This window comes from Panthera onca, chromosome A1 (genome assembly GCF_046562875.1).
Source record: "Panthera onca isolate mPanOnc1 chromosome A1, mPanOnc1 haplotype 2, whole genome shotgun sequence".
NCBI classification, from domain to species: Eukaryota; Metazoa; Chordata; class Mammalia; order Carnivora; family Felidae; genus Panthera; species Panthera onca.
The window spans coordinates 236,010,679-236,034,000 of record NC_138339.1 but is presented as its reverse complement, the minus strand read 5'-3'; the positions used below and the strand labels follow the sequence as shown (position 1 = coordinate 236,034,000).

Sequence of the window (23,322 nt, the reverse complement as noted above, 5' to 3'; positions counted from 1 at the left end):
ACGACTTACACAGATATTCTTCATAAAGTTGAGTTATTAAAAAAAAAAGATGTAAATAAATTTTTTCCATTATACATGGAAGCTTCTATTTTTTTTAAGTTTATTCATTTATTTGGCGGGGCGGGGGGGGGGGCAAGGAGGGGCAGAGAGAGGAAGAGAGAGTGAATCCCACGCAGGCTCCGCACGGCCTGACGTGGGGCTCGAGCCCACAAACCTGGAGATCATGACCTGAGCCAAAGTCAAGAGTTGGAAGGTCAACCAACTGAGCCACCCCGGGGCCCCTGGAAGCTTCTATTTCTTAAGAAATAAAGCACAAAGATAAATACGAAGTTCAAGAAATTTATATCTGGCCTCTATCTTTACATCAGGCTTAAGAGAAAAGTACACCAGGAGCTAGGCAAACCCTGCCCCCTTGCACCCACCTCAGTGCCTGGCACACTGGTAACATGCAAGAAATACCAGGTTTTCAATTAAAGTGACTATGTGACCATGTACTAAAACATACTTTTCCTGCAAAGCATTTTTAATATTATTTTTCAAGTTTAGGTTGTAGCATGTGAAACCAAAATAATCAAGGCTGAATTTACTCTTACATTCCCTAGAAATCAGTCTTAGCCATTGGGACTTCTGGGTTTTCCTTCTGTGGGAGAATAAAGGATATTTAAGTCCATGCTTCTCTAATTTATTTTTATATCCTCAGGGACTAGCACCAGCTCCGGAATAGAGGAATTACTCAGCAAATATCTTAGAATAAATTAGTAATCTAGCTTTTTTTTTTTAATAATTTTTTTTTAACGTTTATTTATTTTTGAGACAGGGAGAGACAGCATGAACGGGGGAGAGTCAGAGAGAGAGGGAGACACAGAATCTGCAACAGGCTCTGAGCTGTCAGCACAGAGCCCGATGCGGGGCTCGAACTCACGGACCGCGAGATCATGACCTGAGCCGAAGTCGGATGCTTAACCGACTGAGCCACCCAGGGGCCCCAGTAATCTAGCTTTTTATAGCAACGATCCTTTCTCTGCTCTGGATCTAATGAAAGTAGTGATTAAGTAAGCACTCTAAACAATAAGTTAGTTAACTCATAAATACTCCTCAACAAGAAGCAATCCAAGCAAACTTGAAATAAACCCTTTTCTTTCAGTCCTGGGTGACAGCTTTAGCTGCCTTACCTCCGATTTTCAGATCAAGCTTGGTTTTCGTTAAGACTTTCTAATTCTAAACAATGGTTGGATGAAATGGCCCTCTGGTAACTTACATTTGCAATAGCGAAGAGAAACCCTCCTCTCTCCTTGAATGGTTGTCAGAGTTACCTTAAATTGGCAGCATAGACTCTGTCTCCTTATTTTTGCCCGACCACATGACTTCAAATCCTCTGCTGTCTAGTTCTCATTCCCCTTCCGTTACCAGGGAAAAAAAGAAAGAAGGAAAGAAAACAGAAACAAAAAAACCCACTACCAATGCCACCACAACACTTCATTTCAGGAGTAACAGCATCAAATCAACAGGATGAGACATTCAGAGCATCCTCCACCTACAACAGCAGAATATATATTCTGTCCAAGACTACGTGGAACGTATATGAAGACGGGCAATATTCTGGGCTGTAAAGCAATCCCCAAAACAACTGTAAAAACTAAAATCATATAGAATGTAGCCTCCAAACAAAACGGAATGAAGTACGAATCACTAACAGAAAGATGCCAGGAACATCTCCAACCATTTGTAAAGTAAACAAGATGCAGGTAAATAATCCACGGGTCAAGGAGGAAGTCAAAGGGAAATTTTAAAAAATACATTTAACTGAATGAAAATGAAAATGAAACATATCATTGTAGGACACACCTAAAGCAGTGCTCTGAGGGAAATCTGTAGCATGAAATGAACACATTAAAAAAAGAAGAAACTTCTCAAGTCAGTAATGTAAACTCCCATCTCAAGTTAAGCCCAATAAAAGCAGAAGAAAGAAAATAACGAAGGTAAGACAGGTAAAAAGAAATTGAAAACAGAAAAACGGAGAAAATCAATTAAACCAAGAGCTGGTTCTTTTTAGAATATTAATAAAATTTACAAATCTCTAACAAGACTGACAAAACAAAAAAAAAATGGTGACACAATATACCAACATTAGTAATGAAACAAGATATGACTATAGACCCACCCCCAGACATCAAAAGGACAATAATGGAATATTATAAACAACTCTGTACACATAAGCTTGGCAATTTAGACAAAATGGACCATTTGTTCAAAAAATACAAACCAAAATTCACACAATATGAAATAAGTAACTTCAATAGCCCTTACCCATTAAGGAAACTGAATTTGCAATTTCAAAATTACCAAAAAAGAAATCTCCAGGCTCAGACAGTCTCACTGACTCTACCAAATGTTTAAGAAAGAATTAACCCCAATTCTACACAATTTCTTCCAGGAAATAGAAGAGGAGGAAATACTTCTCTACTCTACAGGAAATCAAGAGGAGGAAATACTGTTTCATGAAGTTATTATTAACCTGAAACCAAAACCAGATAAAGACAGTACCCCTCCCCACAAAAAAACACAACTACAGACCAATATCCCTCATGAATACGGACATAAGAATGATTAACAAAATAGAACTCAGCAATATATAAAAATATAATTATGCACACGAACAAGCGGGGCTTATATGTTTTTTGGGTTTATTCCAGGAATCCAGGAGTTTTTCAATATTTGCAAATTAAGCAATATACTTCATCACATCAGCGAGCTAAAAAAAAAATCACATGATTACATCAACTGACACAGAAAAACCATATGGTAAAATTCAACACCCATTATCATTTAAAAAATCCCAAAACACAGGAATAGAGGGAAACTTCTTCAAGTTGATAAAGAGCATCAAACAGAAACCTACAGCTAACGGTGAAAGACAGAATGCTTTTCTCCTGGGATCAGAAACAAGAGGCTAGGGCTCTGACCACTCTTGTTCAACACAGCGCGAGAAGTTCTACCCGGCGCAGTAAGGCAAGAAAAGGAAATAAATGGCATGTACGTAGACTGGAAAAGCAGATATTAAACCATTTGTTTGCAGATGACACAACTGTCTTCATAGACATATTCCCAACAGTTCCTTGGGATCCCAAGGAATCTACCAAAAAATTCCTAGAACTAATGGATGAGCTCTGTAAGGTTGCAGGATACCATGCACCAGAGGTTGCAGGATAAATATACCAACACACCAAACCTATATACTAGCAATGAACACATGGACATGGAAAGAAAAAATACAATACCATTATGGACCTTGAAGGTATTAGGCTAGGTGAAATAAGTCAGAGAGGCAAACACCATATGATTTCCCTCACACGTGAAGTCTAACAACAACAAAATGAACAAACAAAACAAAAACAAACACATAGAAACGCAGGACAGTTTGGTGGTTACCACAAGGGAAAGGGGTTGGGGGGTGCGCAAAATGGGTGAAGGAGGTCAAATGTATGGTGATGGATGGTACTAGACTTTTAGCAGCGATCACTTGGTAGTACATACAGATGTCCAATGATAATGTACACTTGAAACTTCTGGAATATTATACACTAATTTTATCTCAATAAAAAACACGATACTATTTACAATCACTCGAAAAGCGAAATACTTAGGTATAACTCTAAATCATGAATAGGAATTACATGCCGAAGACTACATATGATGATGAAATTAATGGGAAGACACACTGTGATTACTGATTGAAAGACTCAACACTAAAGATGCTGATTCTCCCAAAATTGCAGCAAGATTTTTTGTAGATATGAGATTATTCTAAAATTTATATAGAAAGGAAAAGGAGTTAGGATAGCTAAGATAATTTTGAAAAAGAATACAGCGAGAGGAATCAGACCATCCAATTTCAAAACTCATACCTCTATGAATCAAGACTGATACCAGCTGAGGTATAGACAATGGCTCAGTGGGACGGAAAAGAGAACTCAGAGAAGGACCTACACAAATATGCCCCGTGATTTTTGACAAAGGTGCAAAGCAACTGAATGGAAGAGAGGGAGTCTTTTCAACAAAAAAGTGCTGGACCAATTAGACATCCACAGACAGGGGGAAAGAAACAGAAAAGGAACAAACAAAAAAACACCAAAATCATGACGTAAATCTCATACCCTACCCAAAAACTCAAAAGAAGCATAAACTTAAATTTAAAATGTAAAATCATAAAACTAAAAAAAAAAAAAAAAAGAAGAAGAAGAAGAAAATCTTTAGGATCTAGGGCCAGGCAAAGAGTTGTTATTCTTAGGCTTGACAGGAAAAGCATGACCCGTAAAAGGGAAAACAAATCAAGAAATTAGACCTCATCAAAACAAAAACTTTTGTTCTGCAAAGGACCTGGTCAAAAGCTAAAAGGGCAAACAAGTCAGAGAACATATTTGCAAGCCACACGTCTAAAGAAGGACTGGTATCTTCAGAGAATTATGCTGAGTGAGAAAAGCAAACCCAAACATACTATGTTCCAATTTTATAATATTTTTTTTTAATTTTTTTTTAACGTTTATTTATTTTTGAGACAGAGAGAGACAGAGCATGAGCAGGGGAGGGGCAGAGAGAGAGGGAGACACAGAATCGGAAGCAGGCTCCAGGCTCCGAGCCATCAGCCCAGAGCCCGACGCGGGGCTCGAACTCATGGACCGCGAGATGGTGACCTGAGCTGAAGTCGGACGCTTAACCGACTGAGCCACCCAGGCACCCCTATAATATTTTTTAAATGACAGAATTATATGGGGGATAAATTAGTGGTTGCTGGAGGTAATGGAAGGAGTGGGGACACGAGGGAAATGGGTGTGGCCATAGAAGGACTTGAGGGATCCTGGTGGTGTAGGGAAAGGTCTCTAGCTTGACTGTACCAATGTCAATATCCTAGTTGTGATGTTGTACGATAATATGTAAATATCACTGCACTACACCACGCATGTGAATCTACAATTATCTCAGGATGGAAAGTGCAATTTAAAAAGTTAATAAACAAGAATTTGAAACTTCACGAACACAATTACACGTTGCCTTAGCTCTCAAATCCCCACTCTTCTTCAGCAAACTCCCGCCTCTGCTGTGTCGATGTTCACTTTGAGGAACCTCACTCCAGCTAATGACGATCATCTATGCGCCTCTGTCTTCCACACAACAGATCACCAGGATTTCGGTCTGCCTTTTTCTTGAATATTCCCAAGTGGATGTTCAGCAGGCGAGTCTAGGACCAATACCACAGGTGTGTGCGAATTCCGGGACAGACCACCCAGTCATGCACCGGCAAGCAGGTGTGGCGGCCACTTGCCTGTTAGGCCATCGGTAATCACCAGCCTTCTCTACATCACTTCCTTTGAAACCATTCACCTAACCCTTGTAACATTTCCACTCTTACCTGCATCATGCTGTGGAAGAAGTAAGAGGCACCGAGGTCACGGGACCACACATCAGACACCTCAGTGAGAGGGCCTTCCTGGCACCGATCCTTCTTGCTCTGTCCTCCGCGTGGACGCGGCAGATGCCGTCAGATGGCCCTGAGGGTCCTGACATGGGGGTCGGTAACTACTTCACCATCACCATCTTCCTTCCAGCTCTCGCCAAACGGCAGCACTGAATACACGAGGCGGCCAACAGGCAAGGTTTCCCAAGCGCCTTTGCACTCAGGTAGCACAAGCGTCTCCTTTTTGGGAATCTGGAACCGTCCAGATCTCCTAGTGAGCAGTTAGTGAGTGGGTGGTCCCAACACAAATCTGAATTTCTCGCTCCTCTGAGGAGATAGCTATAGGATTCTCCCAATGAGGAAACAGCTTCCCAACTAAAAATCCATGCGAAGTGTGTTCCACAACTAATTCTTTCTGAATCCTGCAGGGATGAGGTTAGACAAGGAAGAGAAAGATTCATAGCCAGGCACGTGTAATAACTGGTCACTGCGTGATCCAGCTCTGTTTTCTTTTTTTAAAGTTAATTTATTTTGAGAGAGAGAGCATGTGCATGCATCCCCCCCCCCCACGCGGGGGAGGGGCAGAGGGAGGGAGAGAGAGAATCCCAAGCAGGCGCTGCGCTTAGTGGGGAACCTGACGACATGAGGGGACATCTACAGTCCCACGCTGACCTGACCGAGCCCCCCAGGCACCCCGGTCCAGGTCTCTTTAAACAATCGCATAAAAAAACACCCTTCTGTTTGGAGAAAACAGTAATAAAGACACATGCTTTCAAGAGTCTTGTGGGTTTCGGGGCGCCTGAGTGGCTCAGTCGGTTAAGTGTCCGACTTCGGCTCAGGTCATGATCTCACGGTTCGTGAGTTCGAGCCCCGCGTCAGGCTCTGGGCTGACAGCTCAGGGCCTGGAGCCCCCCTCGGGTTCTGTGTCTCCCTCTGTCTGCCCCTCCACTGTTTGCACTCTGTCTCTCACGTTGTCTCAAAAATAAATAAACATTAAAAAAAATTTTTTTTTTTTAAAAAAGAGTCTTGTGGGTTTTTTAAATCTTCTCTCACTACCGACTGAAGGGCTCACCGGGTCTTTCCAGGTGACCTGGAAGTACACACAGAAGGTGGCTGTCCCAGTTCAGTCTGACAAGGGGCCGGGAACCGTCCTGCTGAACCAGGTCCCCTTTCACAAGGATCTTCATCCCGGACCGATCTGCACAGATACCCACTATCTTCGTCTCAGAGGAAAAGTGTTACAAGTGACACAAGGTGTTCTTAAAAATCCGCAGCCTGCACTGTGTACAGGGCAAGACCTGGCCTCTACAGAGACAACTCTCCAGGAAAGCCTAGAAAACAGTACCGTCCCACCGACAGTAGGCCACTTCTGTCTTCCCGTACAGATTCTTCATCCCAGCAGGAAAGAAAAACTAAGAGATTGCTAGTATCTGCCCATGAAAATGAAAAAAGGGTATTAAACTCCTATAACCCGAAAACCACAATCATCTCCTTGAACGATTCCAATTCAGGAGTCCAGCATGCACCGAAATTTAATAAACCGCCCTGCCTTAGAATAATTGTCACATGGGGTTTGATTTAATTAATCTCAGCAGGCTTGAAAACAGCCCCCAGGAAGTCAATGGGATAAACTCCCTTCAGACGTGCTAGAATGAAAATGTGAATTAGCTAAGCTACCAAGTCAATATTTTAGGTAGTGGTGGGGATTTTAGTTATATGCTTTGACCTACCCACCTGACTGTAAACGCTGACCTTGTAAAGCTAGATCGTTCTTGCTTCTGGGTACCCCTTGACGGCTTCTGGGTCAGCACCCATTCAGGGTGAGCACCACGGATGAGGGGTCAGATTAGAAACAAAGATTAGGAGAGGTGCCTGGGCAGCTCAGTCCGTTGAGCGTCCAAGTCTTGATCTGGGCTCAGGTCATGATCGCACGGTTCGCGGGTTTGAGCCCCACGTTGGGCTCTGTGCTAAGCCTGCTTGGGATTCTCTCTCCGCCTCTCTCTCAAAATAAATAAACTTAAAAATAAATAAAGATTAGGAAGAGCAGAAAGAGTTCTTGCTTCCTCCTGTGAGATTCTGCTATGTTAGAAGGAAGGCAGACAGCATTCTCTGAGCCCTGGGTATTTTTCCTCCTTTCGAGTGGAGTTAAGAGAAGCATGGATGATGTTCCTCGCGGAAACCCAGAGAGCGGAAGCAAGCACGCATACCCTCTCACTCCTCCTGAGCCCCACTGCCCTGGAAGAAGATTCTAGCTCAGAAAGGAAAGCCTGGAGGAAGGTGACCTTCATCATTCTCCCATCCAAGAGTGAGGTCTACTGAGAAAAGGAGAGACTGGCAGGGGGAGGGAGGGGTGAGCCCCGCCCATGCTACAATTAACACTTGACAGATGCTGTGAGCCTGCGCTTGGCCCCAGTGCCTCACCCTGGCCTCCGCTGCCATCTGCATTTATGAATGAATGGTCCCTATGTCTCAAGGAGCAGGACACCGTCATTATCCGTGAGCCACGCAGAAGCACAAGACGCTCTGCCCGGCGCACGGCATTTCCAAAGCCGGGTCTGGAGCCGGTGTCGGCCTCCACCCGGCTCAACGTTGGACAGGGCTGTTTATACCCACGCCGGGGGGTAAGGACAGCAGGTGACAGTATGAAGCTAACCCAGCCAGCCTGATTCCCCAAGCTGCAAGTTTACAAATCACTCCTCACCCACACCTTGCCATGACTTGTGACTTGTCATGAAAAAAAACTAAATGAAGCTGCCACTCTTCCTTGTTCAGAATGCCACTGTTTCATTTGCTTAGTGAGGCCGGGCGTCGAAGACTGGAACTTGACGTAATTAGAAGCTCGCTCCGGGTCACACTGGTACGAGACAGCACAGCACTGTGGTTCTATCACACACAGCGCTCTACGCGCACACAAACACACACGTACGTAACGCACTTGCACACCACACATGGCGATCAGGGACCGATGGAGCGGGCACATACGGTCAAGTCGCCGATCCTTTTCTAAGAAGCAGAGGACACGACAGTTCTGGAAAAGTGGCCTAAGGACACAGAGAGAGAGAGACGCTCTGATGCCAGAGCTGAACTGGATTTGGTGAAACGAGTAGGCTTTGGTAAGATGAGCCAAGCAATCACTGGGGAGTTTAAAAGGTTTGTGTTAGAAAAGTCAAAGGTAGCAAAAGCAGAGAAAACAGGTCTCGCAGATTTTAAGAACATACCATGTTGAAGAACATTCTGCGTACTCTTCCTGGTGTTTCTTGGATCGTTAGCCTCAAACGTCTGAAACCTAAATGTACTTCTCACCGTCCTCATTTTAAACTATATAATTCTGTTGAGCATAACTAAAGCTGCAGATATTAATATATCCCCGCCTGCTTTGCGGTTTTCGATGAGGGTTCGGGGGATGTTATTTCAGAAGGATCCATGGAACGTTTAAGCAAGGGCAAGTCTTTTGAAGGCCTGCATTTCTAAAGCCTATTCAGTCCGCGGGTAACTGGAGTGATAATGGGAAGACCACACAATGGAGCCTAGTCTTTACCATAATACTGAGCTGCTTGTGTGCTCGCTATACAAAAGTTTCCCCAGTGGTAGACTTTCACTCGGTAATCGGGCAGCAGAACAAATATAGCGAATCAATTATTTCCATTTGAAACACACACTTAAATGTCCCGGGGCCGACCTAACAGTAAACACCAATTACTTGCATATCCTGCTCCGAAAACAAAACCAAACACATAATCTAACTTTTCCACAGAAAGAGAACAAATATCTACACTCGAGATTAGGAATTCACCTACTTCTCCTTTCCTTATTTAGTTTGGCCATCCTCCTAGGACTGACTCTGGACTAAAAGATACTACAAACCCACAGAGTTCAAGCCGCATCGCAGATTTCATTCAGAGGGCACTACCTGTGGACCACTCACTCAAGCCTCCTGGTCCCGGGCAAACTACATTTAAAAAAAATTTTTTTTAATGTTTATTTTATTTTTGAGAGAGACAGAGACAGAATATGAGTGGGTTAGGGGCAGAGAGAGAGAGAGACACAGAATCCGAAGCAGGCTCCAGGCTCTGAGCTGTCAGCACAGAGCTTGATGCGGGGCTCGAACTTATGAACTGCAAGATCATGACCTGAGCCGAAGTCGGACGCTTAACTAACTGACTGAGCCACCCAGACCCCCTGCGGGTGAACTACGTTTTAATAACTTGTCAGGATATATTAGAATAATTGTTGCATGGGGTTTGGTTTAATTAATCTCAGCAGGGTTCAAGGAAGGCCCATGAAGTCAACATGAAAAATGTCCTTCAGATGTTCTATTATTGAAAGTTGGGGAGAAATATGGCCTTTTGTAGCAACATGGATGGAACTGGAGAGTGTGATGCTAAGTGAAATAAGCCATACAGAGAAAGACAGATACCATATGGTTTCACTCTTATGTGGATCCTGAGAAACATAACAGAAACCCATGGGGGAGGGGAAGGAAAAAAAAAAAAAAAAGAGGTTAGAGTGGGAGAGAGCCAAAGCATTAGAGACTGTTAAAAACTGAGAACAAACTGAGGGTTGATGGGGGGTGGGAGGGAGGGCAGGGTGGGTGATGGGTATTGAGGAGGGCACCTTTTGGGATGAGCACTGGGTGTTGTATGGAAACCAATTTGACAGTAAATTTCATATATTAAAAAATAAAAAAAAATAAAAAAATAATAATAATAAAAAAAATTAAAAAAATAAAAAAAAAAATAAAAAAAAAAAAAGAAAGTTGGGGAGCTATGTCACCAAAAAAGACAGTGACAGGGAAGGCTGCAGATATAAATCAAAACCCAAATACTTTACACGTGCTGATAGAGAGATGTTTGTCCCACCACGGTAGGAAAAGAAGGGATAGACAGACTTGCTAGGTTGGGGGGTGTGGTGCAAAGCAGATGTTCATCAATAGCTGTAGAATTACTAAAACAACCAATGAAGGTTGAATGAACATGCGTGACGAGACAGGGAATGCAAAAGACTCTACATCCTTTCAAGCGATGGTTGGAAATACATAATTTATAACATAATGGCATTTAGATCCTACAAAACAGATCGGGTGCCAAAAAGGGACCGAGTCTGAAGATTTATTCCAGGTCTGAAAACTGGCATTTAGGTACAAATGATATATTCGAGTGGATACAGAATAAACTGGATTCAGATCCCAACCCAGCGGCTTGCCACCTGCATTAACCTCGGGAAGGCATTACCCTGTGTGTTTCAGCTGCCATATTCGAAACACGTAGACAGTAATGGTCCCCAACTCTTTAAGTCATTCCCGTCCATGTTGCAAAGCATTGCTACTTCATGACCGTAGAGTCTGGATAGATTCCAAAAACTCATGTTTTTCCAGACAGAGATGGGAAAACGGTGCCAGGTGCCGGGAAGGCTGGGGTGGGGAGGGCATGCTGTGTTTACAGCGCGACCCTTATATCCTTACAAAGAGGGGGCTTAGAGAATCAGATGTGGAGATCCACAGCATTGGGCTATGGCGCCTCTCAACTCTGAGAACAAAAGACAGGATGGCCAGGAGATCTCCCAACCAATATGCATTCAACAATCAATGAGTGTTCGTCATCGAACAACTGAAACGACTGCCTTTCTCCTCCTGCCATAGAACCATCAGTGTCCATGCCAGCAGATGTATACCAAGCACTTACCACACGCCAGGCCCTCTGCTAAGCAAGAATGGACTCATTTTACCCTCACAACAGCCGGTCACAGTGGTTCCCACACTCCGCTGTGCATGGGAAGCTTCTAAGAATTCCCATACCTAGGTCACACCCAAAACCAATCACGATATTTGGGAGTGGGAGTAGGCATCAGCTTTTTTAAAAGACCTCTGGGTAATTCCAACGCGCAGCAAAGTTTGAAATGCCTACCTAAGGGCTGGCCTACCTATTGCCTACATTTTTCAGATAAGGCAACTGAGGCACAGACAGGTGTTACAGAAATAATACGAATTACTGGCACGCAATGCAATGACGCAGGGGGGCCGAAGAAATCGTGAGGATGTACATACGCTGGGCGAAGAAACGCAGGACATGACGGCGGCTGTCGACCTGACAAAAATCCTACGCAATCCAACCAGGCAGACACAGAGCTACCTTTTGTTGAAACAGTGATCACGGAACCATGAAGGCTAACTGTTTAGGACCGTCTAGAAAGCACGTGTTCTAGAATAATCGTTCTCAAACTCTGGCCTTCTGAAACTCTCAGCACGTCTGACTGAGAGCCCTAGAATTTGCTCTTCTAACAGATCCCCGAGTGAGGGAGAACCCCTGTTCTAGACACACCGTAACAGGCATAAATGAGACGCTGGGAGCCACAACCAAGCAGAAGTGTTTGAGAGTTCCTAGGGGCACCGAGCTGCAGTCTGTTTCCCCGCCTCTGCTTATTCAATCTGGCCGAGTCTGTCTTTATGCCTCCCTCTGCCAGCTCCTTCCCTAAGCTGTTCACCCCATTCAGCCCAGGCTGTAGTTAACTCTTAAAACAGAGGCTTCCTCCAGGAAGCCTTCCTGGATCCTAGGCCTCTCGTGTGCTCCCCAAAAACCCTGCCCCTAAACTGATCGCTACACCTGCTATACGTTTCAAGACTCTCCTTTCACACATCTACCCTCTCCCGCTGGACAGGAAGGTGAGCCTCCTCGAGGACAGGACCTGTTTCCGAGAACTCTTTCCACCTGCGGCAGCCAGCACAAGGCCCGGCACATAAAAGGTGCCAAGTGTGTGCCTGCGGGCCCACCATCCCGCCAGGAAGGCTGGAAACGGAGCAAAGTTGTGAAGCAGAAGCTGGTTTTCTTATAGCTACAGACGGTCCCAATGTATACACTGGATGTGTTTCAAAGTCCACGTGTAAGTTGTCTTTAGGACTCAGGGCTCATTCACTTCTCCAACATATGCGGTGGTTAAGCACTAGAGCCTGACCTCAGAAATCTGTTTAACGTGACCGAACTGTAAGTTTAACACTCAAGTACAAGACTGCTCACTGTTTAGATTATATAGAATGATAATCTCTATGAAAGACTGTGATCAAAGTTCCGGTACCAGGAACACATCTCATTCCTGGCCTCTTGCCCCTCTGTTTTAGGACAATAAAATCTTGGACTCCCTCCCCTTGCACCTGTCCTACGGGATAAGGAAAGTTCCCAGTGTCCCACCTGCCTGCAGGCTGCCTCCCTCCTCCAACAGTTTCCAGTCTGATCATCTCAGCCCTATATTCTCCTCTTCTCCAAGGACAGCTTGCCAACCTTAGAAGCAAACTCCGTCATGATGGGATGTTAATGGGGGCTGGGGGGAAAGGCTGGCTGCCCCCTTCTTCCAGATTAGCCATGCAGAGTCCACTCGGGACTCCCCAGTCTGGCTGATTCCAGACAGCGAGGACAGGAGGCAGGGGAACGTTCCAGTCCAGAGCTGGCAGGCGAGCGTGGAAGATATTTTCAGTCAGGCACATGGTCCCTGAAATTACAACGCTGAGTTCTCATTTCTTCCACAATGACACAGAGTGGTCCTACTGCAGGGAAACGGTGGAGGCTGTATCTGACCAAGAAATCAGGTCCTTTGAGGTCCTGATTAGATGAGGTAACAGTCCTACGTCTGGGCCATTTGAACATGAAGACCACAGGATGGGGCATCGCCTGTGTCCACAACTGTGGACATCCGACCACGGCAAACTGCCACCGCCCTGTATTAGAAACATACACGATTGTCTTTTCTTTTCTTTTTTTTTTTAATTTTTTTTTTTAACGTTTATTTATTTTTGAGACAGAGAGAGACAGAGCATGAACAGGGGAGGGGCAGAGAGAGAGGGAGACACAGAATCTGAAACAGGCTCCAGGCTCTGAGCTGTCAGCACAGAGCCCGACGCGGGGCTCGAACCCACGGACCATGAGATCATGACCTGAGCCGAAGTCGGACGCTTCACTGACTGAGCCACCCAGGCACCCCACACGATTGTCTTTTCATCCCGGACACTGCCACAGCTCCCCGGTGCCCTCTCAGGCGGTGAGAAAGCACTGCGTGCTTCACCCGACGTGAAGCAGAGAAGTTCCGGAAGGCCCTGGAACTTCTGTGAGCCCCGGCCCCCCACCCTCGAGCCGCACCTGCAGCTCAGCAAGCAGGAACCATCACTTTGTAGAAGCCTCTGGGAAACAGTGCTGCCTGAGGGAGTCACAGGCCACAGGGCAGACAGACACAGGGCAGCGGACGCCCGGATTTCCTGGGCCAGGCAGCCCTGTGCTCTGGTCTCACTCTGGTCACTTACTATGGGGCTCTGGCCATGACAACGTCCCTGACCTCCATCCTCTCAACTGTGAAAGGGGACCAGGAAAACCTCACTTGCTGTTCAGCTGTGACGATCCTCACCTGAACCACAGAACACAGACAACAATTTGAGTGACCATTCCCTCGATTCTCCCAAGGAGGGACCTAACCACCCTTCTCATTCTAGAAGCCTCAGAGGGAAGCTAATTACATACAACGTATACCTTAGGGCATTAGGGTTTAATTCTGTCAAGAGGGACGGATACAGAATGAGCTGAGTTGAGCATTATGGGTAAAGAATACCCTCCAGGTTTCCTGAGGGTTCCTGGGGGAAGGGATTAAAGGGACAGGAAGGACCCGGGAATCAGGAGGGCACGGGTGTAAGTCCCGGTCCAAGAGAAGGGGGGGTGGGCTTGTCAGAGGCAATACAAAAACAGAAACTAACCCGACAGGCTCTCCCCCTTCGCTTCTGTTTCATTTGAGACGCAGGATGGAGGAAATCATGTGAGCACTTTGTGCCTAATGCATTTCTCTCTGCAAATGGAAAATACAATTAAACATTACAGTTACTGATCTTTAAACTGCCGTGTATAATATGACTCGCCTCTAGGAAGCAGTGTACGTTTGGTGCTCGCTCTTGAAAATAACAAAATTACTTCTTTCTAAGACATCTGAATTGATAACTTCCGTTGATTTTATGATCCCACGTATGCCATCACGTATCTCAAAAGCAAACATTTTTAAGGGTTTAGCTTTCAGACAAAACAAACACAGAGAGAGAGAGAGAGAGAGAGAGAGAGAGAGAGAGAAAACCCCTGACAATTTCCATTCTAAATGAATCTTTCCAAAGCCTCTTAGCTCAGGAAAGGAAGAGGAAAGACGGTTCATTGTTTTCAGCAGCAAGCAGAGAGGTCAACCCACCAAGCCGCAGGGCCAGGCACGGAGAGCCTTGGACCCGAAGTCAACTGATCTGGGATCTAAGGCCAGTTCTACTGTCTTGCTGCTTTCCCTTGGACGCGTCACTTTTTCTCTGGGTCCCAGTTTCCTCACCTGTGGAATGTCAGATCCCTTCCTGCCATCAGAGGATAAAACTTTGCCTACAACTCTGCTTCAGTATCACCAAAAAAATATTTGCCTCCAACTTTCAGGAAGGTGAAGACCAACAAGACAGTATTTGAACAAGGCTTTAAGGTTATATAATGAACTAGAAATAAACAAGACTCATAAAATCACAGGGTTATCAGGGACTCTAGAGGTCTGGCCAGCTAGCTGAAAATGGAATTGAACCCTCAATGCACAGGAGACAGTTGGCAACGGTCTTTTCTCTCTCCTCGAGTTCCTGTAGCTAAGGGGCCCAGGGTGTTCTCTTGAGGAAGCAGGCTGAAAGTGAGCTTGAAATGACAGTCAGCCTGGTCAGTGTCCCCAGTCTTGCTGAAGGGCATTAGGCATCAGGTTTTCCCCATATACTGTTCTACAGGTAGAGATAGTTTGCCCTCAACTGTTATCGATTGCAGACTAAATAAAGCATGCAAATGATGACCTGGTTTCCAAAGCCAAATTCCAGCCCATGTCTGAGTTCAAAAGTTCCTACCGCACGGAAGCTCAGCGCCTGGTGAGGAGGGGTCCACCACTACGTAGCCATGAGAAACTGGGCCTGTTACTTCTCTCAGCCTCTCTGGTCTCATCTGTAAAATGGGGACAGTAATAATATCTATATTCCAAGGAGGAGAGGAGGATTTGTGAGTTATTACTGCATGTAAATCCCTCAAAAGGGTGCCTGGCCCATGTTAAGTGTTTTGGTAAGTGCTACCTAACATTCGTATTGATATCAATGGTAACATAATTCCAGAACTATGTATATGATACTAGAGCAGACAGGAAGATCCTGAAATCCACAGCACTCCTGGGGAGATGCAGCTGTCCCCTACCTCCACCTCCTGACCCCTTCAGGGGTCTGAAATAAAGAAGTCTGCAAGGTAACGGACGACTGATTGGAAAAGAGGAAAAGGAACCGATGGATGGTGATGGCATAGAAGAATCACAACCAAAGACAGTGAAACGAGGGGTGCTGTGAGGGCAACAGCAGGCTGTGCTGGCAAAAAGCACCTGTCAAGGAGAAAGAAGTAGGTAAAAAGCAAGAAAGCACCATGTGGGAGAAACTCACGATACAGAATCAGGATGCCCACGCCTGTGTAGCACAAATGAAAAAGTGGATAATCAAACTGGGTGGACAGATGATGGCAAATGTGGGGGCCGAAGGAGGTAGATGAAAATTACAGTATGTATAAGAAACAGTCACATAAAACTCTAAGGGATGTGGGGGCAGAGAACAAGGTTCAGCAGCGGGAGGAGTGCATAATTAACAGACACCAGGAGAACAATGGAGTGAGGAGGTTTGCAAATTGGGGGACGTGAAGAAAAAAGGTGCATTTGTTAAGAAAGGTGGAAATACAAAACCGGAGTGAGATTTCTGTGCCTGTTGGCAAAGGAGAGCAACGAACTGGGACTCTTGAAGGGGGGTTATGGGGAAGAAAACATCAGGCAACACAGAAAACGAGGTGGGGTGCAGAGAAAACCGGGGGGGAGGGGTTGATTTTGATTTTGGATAGCCCTGGTCATAAATGCTAAGTAAATTCAAATTACTGTTCTAACATTATTATCCAACGCTGGGAAGCACCTAACCCGGAGAGTTCTTGTTTGCTTTGGTTTGGTTTGCTTTTTTGCACTTGGAGGGAGGGGAGATTTGCTCAGGCTCTGTAACTTTGCACAGTCAGATGGGTGGCCCGCCAGCACAGGTCACCTGAGTTCCCCCTGACGCGGGCAGCAGTGGCGGCTCCTACCTTCCCGGGGCTGGTATGCAAATTCCCTCACCACGTCAACCACGAACGGAACCAAACCGACGCCAGCAACTCCCTCCGATCCACAGACGACAGACGCCGGGTCCCACCGCTCTTTCTCGTGAAATGAGCCCCAGCTGGGACCCAGGGAGAAACTCGCTTCCAAAACCAAGGTCTCCGACCGCATCCCTTCCAGGGCCGCCGGCAGCAGCAGCCCCGGGCGGGCGCTCGCCGCACCGGTCACGCTGCCGGAGGGAGCCGAGCCGGGGAGGGAACACTGGCCGCACCAGGCTCCCCGAACCTTTGTCCGCGCGCCCCGCGCAACCTCGCAGGCCAGGCCCGGCGAGTCGGGAGCGCGAGGTAGTTTCAGGGTAATCCCCGAAAGGGTCGTGCAGGAGCCGGCCTCTCCCACGAGCACCGCCGGCACGCGCTTCCCCCGGGCCACGCCGCTGGCGAGCCCGGGGAGCGCCGAGCAACCGCCGCAGGGCACCAACAGGTGGGCAGCGCGGGCGGCCCGACGAGCGGCCAGGAGGACTGAGCGGGGCGTCCCCGGACTACGAAAGCCATCGCCTGGGGCTAATTCCTCTCCCGGGGCTCCCAGCTAACAGCCCTGGACGCCGGCCCCGCGCCCACCCCGCAGAGCCGCACGTCCGGGTTCAGCCTCACCTCGCGTGGGCCCCGCTCGGCGGAGCCTCCAAAGCCAGCGGATCCAACACGTCCCTGCGAACACGGGGCCGGTCCCGGTCCCGCCGAGCTCCGAGCACGCCGGGCTCCCCGGGAGCCTCTGCACCCGCGCGCTGACTCCGGGCTGGCGGCGGGCGGGGCTGCCCCGGGAGAAAGCGCGCTGCTGAATCCTGCCCGCGCCGCAGCCACCCAGCTCGCCCGGCCACGCCCCCAGCCCTACTCTCCCTCGACGCCCGCGGACGGGCCAGCCCTCCAACCCAAGCCACGCCCCCGGCCGGCCCTGACCACGCCCCCAGCGCGGGTCTCTGTCCACTCAGGCCACGCCCCCGACCAGGCTCTCCCTCCGCCACCCTCTCAGGCCACGCCCCCCGCCCAGCGACCCCCCGCTAAGGCTGCCTTTGCCTACAGCCCGGCTGTCCCCACCATCCTCCCGGCCATTCCCAACCCCCCACAGCATCCCCCATCCCCCATCAGGATCACCCCCCCACCCCCCCACCCCCCCCGGCCCTCCTACACTGCTCCCCCACCCCAGCTTTTCTTCCTCTCAGCTACACCCCCAGCCCGGCTCCTTTCCTACCACCCCCAGCGACACCCCCATATCACTACCGCAGCCCACCCAGCCTCGCCTAGGGCGGGAGGAGCCGCCGCGTTGCCGGGGCAACCGGCCCCCCCCCCCCCCCCCCCCCCCGTCCACTCGCCCCACCTCTGCCTGGGCGTGGAGCGAAGGCACCGTGGCTGAGCGCATTTCCGAGCAAGGGAAACACTAGGTGAGGGTTTTTAAACCTACCCTTTTCCCCAGGAACTAGGGCAAGTCTTATGTGTGCCGTTCAGTGAACCCACTCAAAGCACTACCACCTTTTTCTGTGTGGCTCACGGGCTAATCATTAATTCGCATGAAAACCACAGAGGCGAAGCAAACCCTCCTGTGCTAGGATGAGGACCCCAAATAGTCTGTGAATGTTTACATGCAACTGATGAAACTTAAAAGTAAACATACCCTTTCGAAAGCTGCCAGTTTTTAGGTGATTCATTTGAATGGTTACTATGCGCCAGCACTACTGTAAACATGGATTACTTCTGTCATCAAGGAACAATAACTATTTTTAAACTAAGGACATAAAATGGGGGCACCCGGGTGGCTCAGTCCGCCTTGGGCTCAGATCATGATCTCAGAGCTCCTGAGTTCGAGCCCCGCCTAGGGCTCTGTGCTGATGGCTCGGAGCCTGGAGCCTGCTTCGGATTCTGTGTCTCCCTCTCTCTCTGCCCCTAACCCGCTCACATTCTGTCTCTGTCTCTCTCAAGGATAAATAAACATTAATTTAAAAAAAAAAACATAAAATGATGAAACTACCGAATGAAGAGTCAAAATTAACTTTATACTCTTTTAAATAGTGAAAAAAATTGTAATATCAAATGGTAGATACATGTCAGATACATTTGTCAAAACCCACACCAAGCGTGAACTCAAATGTAAACTCGTTCCTCATAATGTATAAATATTGACTCATCAGTTGTAAGAGATGTACCACACTGATGTAAGATGTCCATGGTAGGAGAAGTTGGGGGGGAGTATAGGGGAACTTTCCACTCAGACCGCTCTAAAAAAGTCTACTAATTAAAGCACACACACCAAAATATTAATGGCAATTAACTCTGGGTGGTGGAAATGTGGACAAATTTTAAATTTTTTGTTTGAACCTTTATTGAAATCCCCAAATTTTCAGCAATGAGCACATATTTTTAAGGCAGAAAAAAATATTACATAAATAAACTGTGGAAAATTTTAGAGACAGCATGAGAGGCTAATATCAAATATCCCACTTATTTCTATTTTGCATAACTTTAAAAAATCTGCCTGAAGCCCTTACGAGTGTTAAAAATTAAATCTATTTTAGTATTGTTAAAAAAAAAAAAAAGAATCTCAAGGGTGAACTTTTTTTAACGATCTCTTGAGAATTAGCACAAACCTGGGGAGAACATTTTTATTTTTCTTTATAAAAAATCTGGGTCTCAAACAATCACTTCTGCCTGCTTGGAAATCACTATTAATATTTACACGCAACACTTTTTCTAGTGAAGAAAAACATTATACTCGAAACCACGTTCTTGGGGGAAATAGTCCCTGGCCTCCGGATACTTGGATCTCTGCAGAGTTCGAGGTATCTGCTGTCCTGATACCTGGGATCATAGGCAAGCCTTTTGCCTGAGTTTCAGTTTCCTTCTCAGGGAAAAGGGAAACCTCGCTCTCTGGATTGGTTGGAAAATACCCAACTTTAGCCCATAGAAGAATCCTGGTATCTTAGCACGTACAGGTGCTTGATAATTATGAGTTCCTGTCCTTTAAAAAATACATTTTTTAGTGTTTTAATGAGAGTCTTGAGCTCCTGATGTAATAACCTATTGGAGCAAGGCAGGATGTTTCAAGAGAAACCTCATCCATGTGACTTGGAGTGGGGATTGGGCCCTTGACCATCACTAGCTAGAAGCATTAAGTGGATAAATCACCAAACTTCTCTGCATCTCATTTTTGCAACTGGTTAAATGAGAGATTTGGACCAGCGATCTCTCAGCTTCCTTCAGCTTCCATCACTGCATGGGGAATGTCAGTGTGGCTTCTGAGTAAAAAGGTTTAAATCTCCTCCAGTGACCTTTCTCTCGGCCTGCAGGACCAGCCATCACTCACCACCCTGCAAACAAAGCTGACATCTGCCTTCTACCCTCCCCACAAAAGACCGAGTCCCAAGGTTTCTTTGAATTGTTTTCCTCTCTGTGATCTCCTTGGACCAGACTAGCCGCTTAAATTCTAACAGTAGCCAATCCATAGCTTTGACCAAAGATTCATGGTAACATCACTGGTGCTTTCTGCAGGAGAATGTCCAGGGACAGAAAGTACCATTTTCCACCAAGTTTACGGTGCACTTTTTTCCCCCCACATAATTACGTCTCCAAAAGTATAATGTGTGTTTCTGTTCATATTTATTGAGCACGTAATATGCTGTCGTTTACATTCAATATCTCCTTAAAGCCTCAAAACAGCCCCCAAGGTGCTATTATCATTCTTGTTTTATAGATGGGAAAACAAAGTTCAGAGAAGGGGAATGCATTGCTTATGGTAGGTCCCCCAGCCAGTAAAAAATGATGGCGCCAGGTTTGATTTCATGCTGCTGCTTTTAAACTCTGTGAAGGCGGCTGTATTGAGGCTTCGTCCAGGGTTCTGAAGAAGAATTACTGTCTTCGGTCCCCTGACAGTCCCCAGTCCTCAGGGGTTTTTCAGGAGAAGGGATAAGGGAGGAAAGTGCTCCAGACTGAATGTTTATCCCCTGTCCATCTCCCCCACGCCTCCCCCTGTAGTCTCACATGTTGGAGAGCCCCCATTCCCAGTAAGATGGGTTTAGGAGGCAGGACCTTTGGCAGGAGAGAGGGTTTCGATGAAGTTATGAAGGAGGGGCCCCATGATGGGGTTAGTGCCTTAATAAGAAGAGAATTCTGGGTCTTACCTTCTCCTTCTGCCTCTCCCTTGGGAGGACACAGCAAGAAGGTGGCCAGCTGCAAGCCAGGAATCTGGTGGCTTATCTTGGACCTCCCAGCCTCCAGAAATGTAAAACATAAATTCCTGTTGTTTAAGCCGCCCAGTGTGCTCTTTTGTCATGGCGGCCAAGCTGACTAATACAGAAAGGAAACTCCTTTCTCCTTGTTTTAGATACTTTTTCTTTAAGGATCTTCCAAAAAGTAACCCTTCTGGCCTCGGGCCCCACCCTCTACTGCCCAAGAAGTGGGAGAAATCCATTGGTCCACCTAATTTATTAATAATTTATTAAAAGCACAGGATTCACTCTTTTCGAACCTCTCCACCCAGACAACTCCAGAGCCAGACTGTCACCTGGACAGGATACCTGATGGTTGTCATCTGACTTGAAGGGGGCGGGGGCGGGGGGGGGGGGGGGGGAGGGGGCAGGAAGAACATGCAGATTATATTAGTAAGAACTCTTCGCACAGACCCAAAGTCACACTCTCTACCAGACTTTATCAGGAACATCACTGACATTTTTGTCCTCATCTGTCAGTCTCCTGCATCTTGTTTCTTAATTGGTTGTGAAGGCAGAAAGGGAAGGAAAGAGGGCTCGGCTGGCCCACAGTTGTCCCTGGGGTGGAAGATAAAGCCTGAAAGAGCATTGGCCTCTTCTACCCCAGCGCTGCAGCTTCGAGAAAATTGTCGAACCTCTCTGTGACCTTCTCCTTCTCTGTGACACACTCTGGTAAAGATCAAGTGTGATAATATATGTAAAGTCCCAGCTTACTTTCTGGCACATGGTAAAATGCAAATAAGATGGTGGCTGTCATCATTGATCAGAATGGATAAGAAAGATTTGCTGTCGTTAATTTTACAGTTTATCAGAGCAGACGTCTCTCTAATTTAAGCTTTCTAGGATGACAGAATAATCTTTGGTAGGGGCGCCTGGGTGGCTTAGTTAAGCGTCTGACTTCGGCTCGGGTCATGATCTCGTGGCTCGTGAGTTCGAGCCCCATGTCGGGCTCTGTGCTGACAGCTCAGAGCCTGGAACCTGTTTTGGATTCTGTGTCTCCCTCTCTCTCTCTGCCCCTTCTCCACTCATGCTCTGTCTCTCTCTCTTTCTCTCTCTCTCTCAAAAAAAAAAAAAAAAAAAAAAACAAAAAACCTTAATAAAAAATTAAAGAAAAAAAGAATGATGTTTGGTATTTGTCACATTATTTGGGCACATAAGTACCTATTTGGGGGGGGGGGGGGTAAGGAGTGCCCAACTGATTCGGACAGAGAAAGAAAGGCATTTTCCCTATTCTTTGCCCAGGGGCCGGCTCCAGCATCGGTCTAGGGTGCCCTCCCTGTGTGCTCAGCCAAAAGGATGCTGGAGGAAATCCGAAGGATTTGGAGAAAATGTGATGGGCCAGGTGGCCATAAGGAAGAGAGGAGAATGGGCAGTAAAACCATGTCCCCAGCTTCCTTACTGGCCAACCAGAATCTGCACAAAGCCATTAGCGTGAGGGGTGAGTGGCTGTCTGCAACAGCCCGATTCCCACGTGGTTCTGAAGGCTCTTCAAGACCCCTCTGCCCCTCTCCCAACCGGGAATCTGGGTTTCCAGGGTGTATGTTGACTCGACTGAGGAGGACAGTTTCCGAGAGCAGTTCTCCACAAACACGGTCTCTCTCTCCGCCTCAGTCAAACAACTCCTGAAATCCTGTCTTATCACATCGCCATGATTGAGCCCCTCCTCTGTCAATGTTTGCTTCATCGCTCTGGCCCCTTCACTGTGTCACAGCGTGCCCTTGCTCCTCCACGCGATGCGATCTCTACCTTGGTGATGGGGCCCTGGCTGCGGAGGCAGGCAGCTGCCATTGCGCCCCCTTTCACCTTTCACCAGCTGGCCTTGGGTAAGCTCTCCTGAACCTCAGTTTCTTCATCCGTAATGTAGAAATAATAATGCGTGCCCTGTCGTGGTAGGGATCACATGAGACGATCTCTGCGAAGACTTTAGAACCGCCAGACCTACAGAGAGTATGTAATATGAACGGCTGCTAAGAGTACACACACAGGCAAACCCAGACCTGCCTGGTGACCTCCAGAGTCTTGCTCAAGGCTCACCTCAAGTTCGCGTCTTTGAAGTCTTCCCTGACTTCCCTAGGTGGGGTTTGTTACTTTCCATTCTGTGGGACCCTAAGACCTTAGACACACTTCTGTTTCAGTGCTAACCAAAGACACTATGAGCTCCCTGAGGCAGTGTGTGTGTGTGTGTATTTATATATATAATTTTTTAATTAACAGTCTTTTTTAGAGCAGGTTTTGGTGTATAGAAAAATTAAACAGAAAGTTCAGAGAGTCCCCACATACCTCCTTATTCTTACCGGGAACGGTTTCTCTCCTTGTTAATAAACATGTGGTATCAGTGTGCTACGTTTCTTCCAATTGATGAGCCCATATTGACACATTGTTATTAACTGAAGTCCATCGTTAATGGCAGGGTTCACTCTCCCCATTCGACACTTCTGTGGGTTTTAAGAAGGCAGAATGTCATGTCTCTACCACCACAGTT

General features: G+C 46.9%; 1 protein-coding gene across 1 annotated transcript in view; it reads right to left on the bottom strand.

Annotated features, from left to right (window-relative positions):
- The window catches only part of SPATA13 (spermatogenesis associated 13), a 150,638-nt gene extending 133,179 nt beyond the window's left edge, over positions 1 to 17,459 (bottom strand). Inside the window, exon 1 of the mRNA XM_060637513.3 lies at positions 17,239 to 17,459. The gene's annotated coding sequence lies outside the window, so the exon portion shown is untranslated. The remainder of the gene's footprint in view (positions 1 to 17,238) is intronic.
- Positions 17,460 to 23,322: the final 5,863 nt, after the last annotated feature.